At 44.1% G+C, this 15,047-nt stretch overlaps 1 long non-coding RNA gene across 5 annotated transcripts in view; it reads left to right on the top strand.

The window, feature by feature from the left end:
• LOC135176828 (uncharacterized) overlaps positions 1-15,047 on the top strand; it is a 269,659-nt gene that overhangs the window by 163,496 nt on the left and 91,116 nt on the right. Inside the window, exon 4 of one of the 5 annotated variants that reach the window (XR_010302846.1) lies at positions 8,113-8,166. The exons of the other annotated variants lie outside the window; for them this stretch is intronic. This is a non-coding gene — a long non-coding RNA (uncharacterized LOC135176828). Of the gene's footprint in view, positions 1-8,112; positions 8,167-15,047 lie in introns of those variants that run through there. 5 annotated transcript variants of the gene reach the window in all.

Consider the following 15,047-nt stretch of genomic DNA (forward strand, 5'->3'; position numbering starts at 1 on the left):
CTTGGAAAGAAAAAAAAATATCTTAACTGGTTCTATTTTTGGGGGTGGGTTGTTTTTTTTTTTTTTTTCATGCTTTGTTGTTAATTTGCACTATTAACCAAGATAAATCATCCCTGTTTCTAAGAGTCTGTGGTCACATAAATATGTACTTGTGACTCTCATTAATTCTTGTAGGTCTGAAATACTGACAAAAAATATATGAGCTGGGAATACCCTGAGTCAGAACTGCAATTTAGTCGAGTTTTTCTAATGATACATTCTGGATAGCATCACATAACTGGTGACAGGAATCAGTCAACTCATAGTCACCTAAAACAACCATTCCTTCATTTTTTTAGACCATCAAAAGACTAGATGAGAAGAATAAGAAGGAGGGATTTGAAACATCAAGTCTGTAACTTTCAGTTTTTCACCTGTAGTTTCATACCCGTGGTCAGCTTAAAGGGAAAAGAAAAGAAAAAAATAAGGAAAAGAAGGAAAGAGAAGAATTAAAATCTTGGTGTGACCGATAGTTTGCAGATGTTGCTTCCCCCCTCAGCCTGTACCAGGGAGTACAATCTCTGCCTTGTGTCGTTTTCACCCTGAAACTAGTGAGAGCAGCAAAACCGTGGATATGAGATGAGAAGTTTGGGTGAAGTCTTAGTGTGAACTGGCTGCTTCGTGAAAGCCTGCAGAAGAGGAGGCTTAGGGGAGACCTTATTGGTCTCTACAACTACCTGAAAGGAGGTTGTAGCCTGGTGAGGTTGATCAACCAGGAACTCAACAAGAGGACACAGCCTCTTGCTGCACCAGGGCAGGTTTAGACTAGAGGTTAGGAAGAAGTTCTTCACAAAAAGAGTGATTTGCATTGGAATAGGCTGTCTGGGGAGGTGGTGGAGTCCACTGTCCCTGGAGATGTTTAAAAGGAGGCTGGATGAAGCACTTGATGCCATGGTTTAGTTAACTAGAAGGTGTTAGTTGATAGGTTGTATTCAATGATCTGGAAGACCTTTTCCAACCTGCATTAATCTGTGATTGCATGAAAATGCCACAAAAGAACCTGTCTTCAAGGATCGTCTATCCCAGCTGTCATCTCCTGGTTGTTGGTTTCGGTGGAACTCAAGATGCAGCTTTATACATGGCAAGGAGAAGGGCTGATTTAACAGGAGGGGAGGAGTGGCAAACCTTGTCTGATATTTTTTTTGTCCATAAGGAGCTTTAAATGATAAATGCTATTTTAGGTTGTAGTGCATTAGGATCTTCCCCACCACCACCATTATTGAAATTTACCAGAGTAGCTCAGGTGGCTTGGAAGTGAGATGAAGCTTTATCTACAGCAAAGCAAAACTTACGAGCACACATATATATACAATATATTTACAAGTATTTACAATTATATACAAAATAGAAATAATACAGAAATACAAACTCCCTCCCAAAGGAAACTGCCCAGAAGGGGTTCAAAGCTACCCTCTCTTTCTCCCTCTGCTTTCTCAGACAGACATCTAAAAACAACCAGCAAAACTTATGTTCTTATTTGCTAGCCAAGATTAGTGGAGAGATATTAGAATGGAGTGAGGAGGAAACGTATAGATCCAGCATCCCAGACCAGAGTGAGACAAAGTGCTTACTTTGGGGCTTTTTATCACTCTCAGCAAACCAATGAATGATCAGTTCATTATTATTTTCCTTTCACAACCAATGATCTAATTTCTCTCATTACAATATTCCAGTTAGCCTCAAGCCAGCACACAGGGGTACAATTAGAAGCACTAACTATAACTGACAGTGTTTTGTCATTTTGCTTTCCAGCATTTCACAAACTTGGATTTCTCCAGCCTTTGCTAAGGAGGTCGTTTTTGACTGGATAAGCAGAAAATGGCAGATTCAGAATCAGCTCTTTTCACAAAATCACAGAATTAATCAGCTTGGAAAAGACCTTTGAGATCATTGAGTCCAACCTATCACCTAACACCTTCTAAGAACTAAAACATGGCACTAAGTGCCTCATCCAGTCTCCTTTTAAACACTTCCAGGGATGGTGACTCCACCACCTTCCTGGGCAGCCCATTCCAATGCAAATCACTCTTTCTGTGAAGAACTTCTTCCTGACCTCCAGCCTAAACCTGCCCTGGCACATCTTGAGGCAGTGTCCTCTTGTTCTGTCACTGGGTGCCTGGGAGAATTCATTTCCAAATGAATTCAGAGTAACTCATGAGGAAACCCTGACTCTTAAGGTTCATTTTTCATTAAAATGTTGAGGACTGAAGTTCTGACCATATAAAGGTAAAAGCAGGTGTTTCTCAGGGCTATATTTGGGTTCTGCCTGGGTTACACATGTGGAAAGCATCTTGAGATCATTTGCTATGTAAGGCGTTACCAAAACTGTGTGTGATAAATCTGTTGCCTTTTGGAAGAAAACAAAATGTGACATGAGGAACAGAAGGGCCAGGAGCAGGTCCTAGTGGTAAGCAAAGCCCTGTGCTCTCTGTGACGTATTCCCTTCATTTCTCCCACTTTCTCTCATTATCTTGTTTGCTATGTGTAGCTGAATAAGCCTGTAACCTCCAAGGCTGCGGAGCAGATCATTAGGAGTTACTGATTAACACTGCGTTTCGGTAGCAGATCCTGAGTTTCTCTTTTTACAAACTGAAGGGGTCTGGCTTTATGATTTTTTAATTAGAGTGTAAATATTGCAGCCTCATAAAGCACCTGATTTATGGATGACAGCAAAGTTTGCTCTTCGGTTAAGGACATGGGAGGCTTCAGATGTACCATTTCAGTGCCACCAGTTTGCCTGTGCAGCCATCCTGTTGTTCTGCCTTTGCTGTATTCATCCTGCCAGCCTGGCTGGCAGTGCCTCTGTGTCGTTTCTTCAACCTGACAGGACAACTTAAATTCCTATTTTATGTTTTTAAGTCAAGGAAGGATTCTCATACTGTATGTTGCTCTCTACAACTACCTGAAAGGAGGTTGTAGCCAGGCAGGAATTGGTCTCTTCTCCCCTGCACCCAGTGACATAACAAGAGACACAATCTCAAGCTGTGCCAGGACAGGTTTAGGCTGGACATTGGGATGGAGTTCTTCATGGAAAGAGTGACTACCCATTGGAACGGGCTGCCTGGGAAGCTGGTGGAGTCACCATCCCTGGAGGCATTTAAGAGGAGGCTGGATGAGGCGCTTAGTGCCATGGTTTAGTTAATTAGAAGGGTAAGGTGGTAGGTTGGACTCGATGATCTTAGAGGTCTTTCCCAACCTGGTTAATTCTGCAGTTCTGAGATTCTATACTTTAAGCAAGGAAGTCAGAGAAAATAGTTGGAATTTTATTATTGGTGCTCTCAGCCCACAAGGTGAGCTTAAAAATGAAGGTTCATTAAGAGCATCTCAGAGAAGGTAGGCTAAATTCATCACTAAGCATCACAGTAAGTGGCAGATGCAGGAGAGAAATGGTAAATCAAGACTGCCAAAGATTTGAGGCATTGGTGTATAACAGAAGGGGATCTCTAATATCCCTATCTACAGTGCTACCAGATTTTGAGGGATGGAATCTGTTCTATCATGAAGGAGCATAGTCCTGCCTTTCTTAGGCAATCCATAGGGATTGACTTCTACTTGCAGCACAAGTTAGGAAATTCATAAGCAGAGGCGGTGATATTGATTTTAAATGGCCTTGAAGCACCATTAATAATCAGTGGGGCACCTAAAACAGCAGAAGTTGCTCATCAGGAACTAGGACTCAGCCCATGTGGCAGGGTACTTGACCAGTGTCTTTGTCCTTGGAGCTGAGAGAGACTTTGCAAATACTGAATTTCTATTCTTCCTCTTGCTCTGCCTCCATGATCAACCTTCATTTCCACCTTGCTATCATCACTGTTAAGCTTGAAGGGATGGCAGCCACAAATTGTTCACAGGAGCAGTAATCCACCAACAAAAGCCTTAATTCTTTGCAGAAGGTGTTTGTAAACTGTCCTTCCCTACTGGCATGACTTGTGTCTTCCTCTTGGACATCCTCTGGGAACTCTAATTGCCATCACTGTGAAGAGGATTTCTCTGTTGGGATTTTTGGAGGGTGTATTTAATATCTTTACCAATGATCTGGACAAAGGTGATTGAGTGCACCCTCAGTAGGTTTGCAGATGACACTAAACTGGAAGGAGGTGTTGATGTGCTCAGAGTTAGGAAGACTCTGTAGAGGGACCTGGAGAGACTGGATCAGCAGGCTGAGGCCAGATGCATGAGATTCAACAAGGCCAAGTGCCAGGTCCCACACCTGGGTCACGCAACCCCATGAACATTCCAGGCTTTGGTTAGGGAGACTGGAAACTGCCCAGCAGAGAATGGCCTGGAGATGCTGATCAGCTGCTGGCTGTAGATGGGCCAGTATGTGCCCAGGTGGCCAGGAAAGCCAACAGAATCCTGGCCTGGGTCAGAGACAGTGTGCTTAGCACTGGTGAGGCTTGAATACTGGCTCCAGTTTTGGGGCCCTGACTACAAGATAGACATCGAGGTGCTGGAGTGGGTCCAGAGAAGGAAGAAAAAACTGGTGAAGGGTCTGGAGAACAGGGCTGATGAGGGGTGGCTAAGAGAACTGGCATTGCTTAATCTGGAGAAGAGGAGGCTGAGTGGACGCCTCATTGCTCTCTACAACTCCCTGAAAGGAGCTTGAAGCAAGGTGGGGACTGGTCTCTTCTCCCCACTAGCAAGTGACAGAATGAGAAGAAAAAGCCTCAAGTTGCCCTGAGATAGGTGTAACTTAGATATTAGAGGAATCATCTTGACTGAAAAGGTTCTCAAACCCTGGAGCAGGCTGCCTAGGAAGGTGGTTGAATCCCCATCCCTGGAAGTGTTTGAAAGATGGAGAGATGTGGTGCCAAGGGACATGCCATAACTTAGCACCAGATTTGGTAGTTAGATATTGGTTGGACTTAATGATCTCAGAGATTTTTTTTCTAACTGAAACAATTCCATGATTCTATTTTGGGAAGGCTTTTTGTCATGTAATTGCTTTGTCTGCCCTTTCTTTACTGGGTTGTTCTGAGGCTTCTGTACCCCCTACACAACTCTGCCTCCACCAAGCCAAGCCCCCTTGGCTGTGTGTAAGGGCCAGAATGAGCCAGAGCATGGTGGGTTTCGCTTTCCTTGCAGGAGCAGCACAAACTCAAATGAATGTTAGTGAGAGAGACAAAAAGGGGGAAAAAACCCACCAAAAACCAGAAAAGAAGTTTCCCTTTATTTCGACTTGATTTAGAACAGACTAGAAAATTTCAGCTGGATCATACAAGCCAAGAGCCAGCTTCAGAGTTGAATGCTTTCAGAAAATGTTGGCACTCCTTTTGACTTCCCTTCTCTGTAGCAAGAGAATATTATATATACATATATAATTATATATTATATATAAATATATATATAATGTTTTTAATGATATCCAAAACGTTCATGAACAGTGCTGAAATCCAAAAACATGCCACAGTGTCAGATTCACCTCTCTCTGCTGGAGCTGTACTTGCTTTACTACAGGAAGTGTTTTGTGGCTCTACAGTAGCAGCCTGGGTTTGTTGCCAAAGACCCAAACACTGGAGTTTGGTGGTGCTGGTAGTGGGTTTCTTTTGTTGATTTTTTTTTGTTGTTTTTTTTATTTCTCCTCATCAAACTTGTTGAAAGGCCTTTCAGTACAAACTCAATGTCAGTGGCAATTGCATATATGTTTACAGATTATGGCTCCGGTCCCATCCTGGTAAATGTTTTTACACATGGTTAAATCTGCGCGCGTAATTGCCTAGAGAATAACATCAGAAGTGGTGAATGTAGGAAGATAATAACTTGAACTGAACTGGTTTCTTGTCCCTGTTTAATTTTGAACCTATTCAACCCTCCTGAGTTCGAAAGTTCACCTCAGTCTTGACCATTATTGAGTTTGGATTCTGTTTAGGAGAAACTGTGACTCCAAGTACAGCGAAGGGTCAGAGGACAATAAATCCAATAGAATAAATAAAGTGATAAATGAAGCAGGCAGAGAGATGGAAAAGTGAAAAAACAACACGTATTGGACAAGTTCATGTTGCTGTAATGTTGAAAGGTGTTTTGCCATTGACTGCGCTGGGGCTGGGATTTATTTCCTAGCACCTGGTTCAAAATCCCTGGAATTCAACCAGGATGTTTCTATTACCTGTAGTGCTGCTGTGTCTCTTATAACTAGTTTCAGTCTGTAGCTTTAATGTAAACTGTAGCTCCCAGTAGTCCTTGCCTGTAATGTGTGGCAGCCCAGCCTTTCTAGGGCAGAAAAAAGGAGTGAAATTACAGAATCACACACAGAATGTTAGGGGCTGGAAGGGAACCCAAGAGATCATCCTGCCCAACCTCCCTGACAGAACAGCACCTTTTTTGGTTTGGTTTTATAGTCCAGTTTTCTTTTTTTTTTTTTAATCACTCTTCTCCCCCATCTCCCTCTTTTCCTCTCCATCTCCTATTTCCCCCATCTTCCTCTTTTTCTCTCAATCTCCTTCCTTTCCTCTTCATTTCCCCCCTTCTTTTCCATCTCCTTCCTCTTCCTCCATCTTCCTCTTTCCATCTCCATCTCCCTCCTTTTAGCACCACCTGCCCTTTTCCACCATGTCTTCTGCTCTCCCACTCTACACCAAATTTCCCCTTTTCCCCCCAAACTCAGAGCACCTGAGTTCTGTTGGAGTCTTGTCCCACCCCAGGTGTGGCCACTTTGCTCTCCCTGCCCACTCCCCTATTTAATCTACCCCAGAAAAGGTAACAGCCCTAAGCTGTGCCCAACTGGGCAGAGGAATCCTCCTCCCATCATCGCTGGTGAGTCCCTATGGTGCACACCGGGTGTATGGTGAGGGGGATCAAAGGCCGAGGGGCCTGTTGGCCCCCTGGTTAGGTAGGAATAAGCCTGGCAGTCACTCTAACATCACCCAGGGGTGCTGGCTGGGCCTCCATACTTAGGCTGAGCTCCTTTATGTTTAGCTGCTTCTTTCTGCTCACTTACGATGAGCTTAAGTACTTGGCTGAACTGGAAGCTCATGGGGAGTAGTATTGTGTTGTCATAGAACTGTTTGGGTAGGAAACTCAACCCAACACTACCATGGCCATTAAACCATGTCCCTAAGTGCCATGGTCACATATTGCTTGAACACCTCTAGGGCTGGCAACCCCCCACTTCCCTGGGCAGACTGCTCCAAAGCCTAACTGCTCTTGCAGAAAAGAAATTGTTCCTCATGTCCAAACTAAACCTTCCCTGGCACAAATTTAGGCCATCTCCTCTCATTCTATCACCTGATACTAGGGAGAAGAGTCCAACCCTCACTTGGCCCAAACCTCCCCTCAGGGAGCCATAGAGAGCAATGAGGTATCCCCTCAGCTGCCTCCTCTCCAGGCTGGACACCCCCAGTTACCCCAGCCACTCATCACCAGCTCTATTCTCCAGACCCTTCACCAGCTTCATTGCCTGGACACAGCCCAATGTCCTTTTTGGCAGGAGAATCCCAAAATTGAACCCAGGATTTGAGGTGTGGCCTCATCAGTGCCCAGTACAGGGGCACCATCCCTTCCCTGCCTCTGCTGGCCATGCCACTGCTGATCAGGCTGGGCTCAGTGAAGCTGTTGGAGATGAAGCTAAAAGTTTTTGTTTCCACATTGTGTAGCCCAATATTATTCACCCCATTTAAATTCTGCCACTTTCTATCCTTACATCCTGGAGAAAATGAAATATTTCCCATGAACCACAACTTTAACACAACTCCTCAGCCTCTTCCATCTACTCTGCCTTTGCAAGTCTGTCCAAAAGTTCACCAAGTAGCTCCAGCTTCTCATCTCACATCACTTGCAGGAGAATAGCTAAGACCTAGTTGAGACAATTCAGCCAGGAACACAGAGCCCACAGGCACGAATGGAAGCATTTACAGCAGACATTGTTAGGGAAACAACCCCCAAGCAGTGGCAGGTCCCTTTCATGACCAGGCTGTGTGGCAGTGCAGCACTACAGAACTGCCTAAACCCTCAGTCAATCTGTCACCTGCTCCTCACTCACCTCTTTGGCTGTGATCTTGATGAGGAGAAGCATTGGTTCATGCCCCTTGCTGTGGGAGTAGAATGGCTTTTCCTCCTTTTCCTGTTTCTCCCCAGATGCTCCAGAGCCTCAAGAGGTCACCTTCACAACCCAGTTTCTTTCTGACCCCATTTCTTTTGCGTTTGCTGAGCTCCTCTGTGACACAAATGAGGCCAGCACCAAACCTTTTACTATGAATTTCAGTACAGTCCTTCAGTGTCCTCAGCAGAAGTTCTTCTGTTGTCCACACTGACTGAGCATTGGAGTGTTCTAAAGGTGAAGCCCAGCTTGCTTTGCAAGGCTCATTACATTTTCCCTGGGCTTGCAATAAAGGAAGCAATTTGGCTCAGTGTCTTTCCTTGCAAAAGCCCAGACCTACCTCAGGAAAAGTGCAAAAGTTATGCAGGGCCAAAGCTGCACGAGGGACATGTAAAATGATTTAACTTTGCCGACTGCAAATGAGCAGGAGAGATTAGCAGGAGCTACGGATTGGCCTGGTAGTTTACAAAGCACTTCAATGCATTTTGGGTTAGGATGTCAAGGCTTATATTAATTATTAATATTTTGGTATTCTTGAGATCTAGTACTTAACAGTTTAAGTTGGCACAAATCCACCCATCATCAGCATGTAAAAGGATTTCCTTTCTTTTTTTTTTAGCTTACACCTCCCCCCCCTTCCCTGCAGTAATTAAACTGAGCAGACTCCTGCTTGAATTCTGCTGAGTTTATTTTACTGGAAATTATCCACCTTCTCTCAGAAGTACAAACATTAATTGAACAGGAACATACCAACAGCTTGTAAAAAGAATTGAAAATCAAAGTTTCAAGCTTTTTAAGCTTTCTCATTTACTTCTAAAGCATGCAACGTTTAAAAACGGAAGATAATTGCACTGAATTCCTTGAGAGGTGTTTCTAGTCTATCAAAGAGACCACACTTGATGGGTTAAGTACTTGGAAGCTGAGGGAAGTGCTCCATCCATTGCAGAAAACCTGAGCTTTTAGACGGAGAGAGAGAGAGGCGTTTGAAATGCTGCTTTCAAGACAGGTCTGGGTATTCCAGCTCAGAGACATTTCTTCTTGTCAGTAAACTAAAAATGGAAAGAAAAAAAAATAATCTAAACCCTGCAAAGGATGGAAAGACAGAGAACCTGAGTAAGTGATGATTATCTGATAACAAAAATCCTACTACGCCAATCATTCATGGTTTATTTCTTTGGCATGCAACATTTAAAAGCAATCCACTGAGCACTATTAATTTCACCATTGCAAAAGCCAAAGCCTTCACTTAAACTTTGGAGGCAATTTTTCCATTTACTTCTCTGCCACTCAAGCAAAGAGTAGAAATCATAAGCTCGCTCATACTGGTTCACCTCATCAATTAGAAAAGAGGCAGGAGTTGCTTCCAGATGAAGAGGGGATGCAGCAGCAGGAAAATATGCTCAAATTTCAGAATAGATTACTCTTGATAAGTTCTGGATAATGTTTCAAGCTTGAGTTGGCCACATTAAGACATCTCAGGCACTGGAATGAGCTGTCCAGGGAGGTGACTGAGTCACCGACCTTGGATGTGTTTAAGGGTCATTTGGATGTGGTGCTTAGAGGATTTTCCAACCTGGATGTTTCTGTGATTCTGTGATCCCTGAGCTTCAGGAAAGTTGAAATTTGGAACTGCCTGTTAGAATTGGATCATCAGAGAACTGGAGACTAATTGCCAATGGCATCCTGGGGTGCATCAGGAAAAGTGTGGCCAGCAGGCCCAGGGAGATTCTTCTACCCCTCTATTCTGCCCTAGGGAGACCACACCTGGAATACTGTGTCCAGTTTAGGACTCCCCACTTCGAGAGAGACAGGGACTTGCTGGAAAGAGTCCAGTGGAGAGCAACAAGGATGATTGGGGAATTTGAGAGAGACTGAGAGCCCTGGGGCTGTTTAGTCTGGAGAAGGCTGAGAGGAGATCTCATCAACATCGATAAATATCTGAGGGATAGGTGTCGAGTGGCTGAGGCCAATCTCTTTTGGGTGGTCAGCAGCAATAAGCCAAGGAGCAACAGCTACAAACTGGAACAGAGGTGGTTTCACCTCAACATGAGGAGAAACTTCTTTACAGTGAGGGTGATGGAGCCCTGGAACAGGCTTCCCAGAGAGGTTGTGGAGTCTCCTTCTCTGGAGACTTTCAAAACCCACCTGGGTGGATTTTTGCATTAACTACCCTAGGGGATCTTGCCTTGGCAGGAGGATTGGACTTGATCTCTGGAGGTCCTTTCCAATCTTTAAAGGTCTGTGATTGTACTTAATTGAAAGAACTAATGTAGAGCCAGTAGTTTGTCTTGTTTAAAATGACAAAGTACTAGCAAAATAGGAACTTGAACAAAAAATTTGAACACTTGAAACCCATGCCCAAATGTTAATTTCATGTTTGGTGCCAGAAGCACACACGTAGCAAGGTCATGACTGGTGAATCCTTCCTGTCAACAGGAAAGTTAGATGCAGAGTGTTGTTTAATTTGGTTTGGTTTTAACACCAGCTTTGGCTGCTGCAAAGTTATGCAGCATTAAAATAAAACCTTAATGGAACAGAGTGAAAATTTATGCAGTTTCATGGAGTCGTAGAATGGTTTGGGTTGGAAGAGACCTTTAGAAGATCATCTAGTTCCCAGTGCCACCATGGGCAGAGACATCTTCCATTAGACCAGATTTCTCAAGACCCATTCCTGAACAGCTCCAGGGAGGGGGCAGCAACAACCTCCTTGGGCAACCTGTTCCAGTGTCTTGCGACCCTCACTGTGAAGATTTTCTTCCTAATCCCCAGTCTAAATCTTCCCTCTTCCAGTTTAAAGCCATTGCCTGTTGTCCTGTCCCTACAAGCCTTTGTAAAAAGTCTGTCCCTAGTTTTCTTGTAGCTCCCTTCAGGTACTGGAAGGCTGCTATAAGGTCTTCCTTGAGTCTTCTCTTCGCTGGGCTGAACAGCCTCAGCTCTTGCAGCTTGTCCCCACAGGGAAGGTGCTCCAGCCCTCAAATTGCCTTTGTAGCCTTCTTCAGCAGTTTGATGTCCTTGTGTTAGGGATGCAGTACTCCAGATGGGGTCTCATGAGAGCAGAGTAGAGGGGGAGAATCACCTCCTTCATCCTGCTGGTCACACTTCTTTTAATGCAGCCCAGGACACAGTTGACCTTCTGGGCTGCCTGCAACCATTGCTGGCTTGTAATGAGTTTTTCATCAACTGACATCCCCAAGTCCTCCTCCTCAAGATCACTCTCAAGCCACTCTTTGCCTGGTCTATATCTGTGTTTTCCAAAATCTCTGTTGGGAAACTGGCTTGCATTTGATAAACTCAGAAAGTTTAGGTAACTGGATAAAGTGGTGGTATAATTCTCAACTGAAAGGCAGGTTTCTTATGCAACAGAGAAAGCAGTGTTGTTTAGAAAGGTACTTTAAGGGGAGAAACATGTCACTACTTCATATGACATTTACATGTTTTATGGAGGGACAGTTAGTGAAGACATTCTTCCACTTTGTGGTCAAAATAGGCAAGGCCAGATCCTCCTATTGAATAGAGATTGTTTACTGGCAGGCAGAGAATATGTAGCCTCCTGGTGGTGGTTTAGTTGCTGTCCATTTGCAACCCACATCCCTGAAGGCAGCATGTAACGCTGTTGCAACTGTGCCTTTGGAGAGCATTTGGTGTTTGGCAGAGACACCAGGACGGTGACCATGAAGTTTGTTTGTTTGCTTCCACGAGCAACAAGAGAAAGGTGATGCTACTGATGATGGGAATAAGAAAGGGAATCTCTTTCTGCAGAAACCCCCAAAGTTTTCTAGTTTCAAAGGGCAGCCTGTTTCTGCCATAGCTTGAACCCACCGATCTGAAGCACATGGATGTCACCTACACCTGATGTGAAACAAAAGCAGGGAGCTATAACTATCATGAATGTGATGCTGAGTTTCTTTTGTTTTCTCTCACGTTTCTGTTTCTCCTGGGAAAAGATGTGCTGTAGGCCCATTAACTCAGTAAGTCCCAGTTTTTGTCAAGGTTTATCCTGAAATTTAAGAGACAGATGAAAATGTTTATCATGAAGCATTCCCACAAGCAGTCTAGTTTAGAGGAAAGCACTTTCAGGTGAGCACAAACCAAGTTAGAATAATAACAACTCTGACTAGCAAGCTAGGTCATTGTCAACCTGTATGGAAGTATTGAAGTGCCTAGGACACTTTCCATGTTTGCATTAGTGATTTGGATAATTAAATGGATATTAAACACATGAAGTTTGCAACTGACACCAAGCTGGGAGAGTCTGCAGGCAAAGGACTAGGATTCAAAATTGTCTTGATGAACAAGAGAAAAGACTTGAAGAAGATAGGGCACATTCAGTGAGACCAAACTGGTGATCTGAGGTTGAAATATAAACACTCTGCCAAACCCGAGTCAGAAAATGCCTGTTTAAGTGGGAAGGGATTGGAGATGTTAGCAGGTCAGTAGCTGAACACAACGTTGCTTTGGAGGAAAAAATCATGTTGGGGGCAGGAAAGATGGTATGCCTGTTGAAATGGTGAAGGGTGTTCATCTGCCTTGTGAAGCACTGATGAGATTTTGGCTGTGGTGTTGTGCCTGGTTTTGGATATGGTAAGGAGAGAAATGTTCCCAAGTGGGAGAAGTTGCTGAGGGAGCAGGGAGACTGCTTGGAGGTTTGCCAAATAGGGCCTTTGAGAACAGACTTCACATGTTAGTGTTGAGTAAAAAAGGCTGAGAGGCCATGCTCACAGGCATCAGCTATATAAAAGGAGGCTACACAGTGAAAGGGAGTAATTTTTCATCTGTGTCCCCGTGACACAGATGAAAAAGTAGTGGGATTAAGCTGAAGACTGGGAGCATATCTTGACAGTAGGGACTGTTAAGGACTCAGAAGGTGAAGGAACTGCAGGCTATGAGAACTTTTATTGACTGTCTGCATAAATAACATCCCACTTCAGAGTTTCACATGGACAGGATGACCTTCCTAGGGCCTGAAGTTCCTAACTTTAGGGAAAAGCTATTCCTAGTTTCAGGAAAATGCCAGTGAAGAAAGCTTGACAAAGAAAATCATTCAGTCCAGTCCTCTTAGAAAGGAATGTTGCAGTACCTATAGCTGCGTGGAGCTAGATATGAATCCCTATTAACACCAGTGGTTATGGTGGTAAATAGCTTTTCACTGCCATCTGCCCTGGGCTTGTTGGTCTGTGTGGAGAGAGAATGAAAGTGTATGAGACTACTTACTTTCTAAAGCAGCAGGGAGAGTAAAAGAATGAAAGGGAAGAGGATGCTTTCTTCGTAGACTCATCTTTAGAATCATGCAACTGTTGAGGTTGGAAGAGACCTTTGAGATTGTCAAGTCCAGCCTCTTGCCTAGAGCTCACAATCCCACCACTACCACTAAGCCAAGTCCCTAACTGCCACGCTCACATGTCTTTTAAATACCTCCAGGTATTTAAAAGTGACTCCACCACTTCCCTGGACAGCCTATTTGAATGTTGGATAACCTTTTCCTTGAAGAAATCTTTCCTAATATCCAACCTAAACGTTTCTTGGCACAACTTGAGCCTGTTTCCTCTTGTCTTGTCACTTGTTGCATGTGAGAAGAGACTGATGACAACTTCACTCCAACCTCCTTGGAGGTTTTAGAGGTAGTTGTGTTCTTTGTGGTGCTTGTATCTTTGATATATACCATCACCTGAGAAATACCTCTCTGGAAGACAGGGACACCATTTATAGCCTCCAGTTCCTACCCCTTGCAGAGCCACCATGACTACCTTTCCTTGCTCTCTGCAAGAATAAACCAAGCACCTACAATTAGGAGCCAAGAAGAAAAGAAAAACTAAACATTTTCCACATGACAGTGTTGTTCATATCCCCTACAGTGCAAATTAGATGTAAAATTATGTCTTTTGAAGATCAAGAAATGACACAACAGGAGACTATAATAGAGTGTAAATAGAGGGTAAACAGTAAAGTAGCAGTGTGGTGCTGAAGGAGAAGATTTCCTTTCCTTCAAGGATACTCCCTTCTAGAGAGAAATATACTGCTCTACCTGGAGAGTCTGTTTTATTTTGTGACATTTCATCTTTAATTTGTGCTGTAGCTTTGTTTCAGGGTGGGCAGTATGGATTCATCCAAATCTGTTGAGGAGTTCGTGTGTGTGCAGCAGAGAAAAATCTCTGGCATTAATTGACAAAGTGCACAGTCACACAACAAAGGCTTGTGAGCTACAGATGTGCACAATAGAAGAGGTTGGGATTTGCTTGTGCAGCATAACATTTATGTTACAGGCTTACAAATGTTTAAGTTTGCACCTCTGGTGTTGCAGTAATATCAAGTGATACTAGAATCATAGAATCAGTCAGGGTTGGAAGGGACCACAAGGATCATCTAGTTCCACCTGCCCTGCCATGGGCAGGGACACCTCACACTAGATCAGGCTGTCTAGAGCCTCATTCAGCCTGGCCTTAAACACCTCTAGAGATGGGGCTTTGACCACCTCCCTGGGCAACCCATTCCAGGGTTTACCACCCTCATGGTGAAGAAATTCTTCTTAACATCCAATCTGAATCTACCCATTTCTAGCTTTGTCCCATTCCCCCAGTCCTATCACTACCTGACATCCTAAAATGTTCAGCTTGCTTGTATTCCCCTTAAGATACTGAAAGGCCACAATAAAGTCACCTTGGAGCCTTCTTCTCTCCAGACTTAGTAGCCCAAACTTCCTCAGTCTCTCTTCATAGGAGAGGTGCTCCAGCTCTCTGACCACCCTTGGGGCCCTTTTCTGGACATGTTCCAGCACATTCATATTCCTCTTGTAGTAGAGGCTCCAGAACTGGATGCAGTACTCCAGGTGGGGTCTCACTGGTGAGGAGTAGAGGGGGAGGGTCATTTCCCTTGACCTGCTGGCCACAGTTTCTTGATGCAGCCCAGGATCTGGTTGACTTTCTGGGCTGCAGGAGAAAGAGATTCCTTACAGTAAGGGCAGTGAGACACTGGAACA

Source organism: Pogoniulus pusillus, chromosome 7, assembly GCF_015220805.1.
Source record: "Pogoniulus pusillus isolate bPogPus1 chromosome 7, bPogPus1.pri, whole genome shotgun sequence".
NCBI lineage: Eukaryota > Metazoa > Chordata > Aves > Piciformes > Lybiidae > Pogoniulus > Pogoniulus pusillus.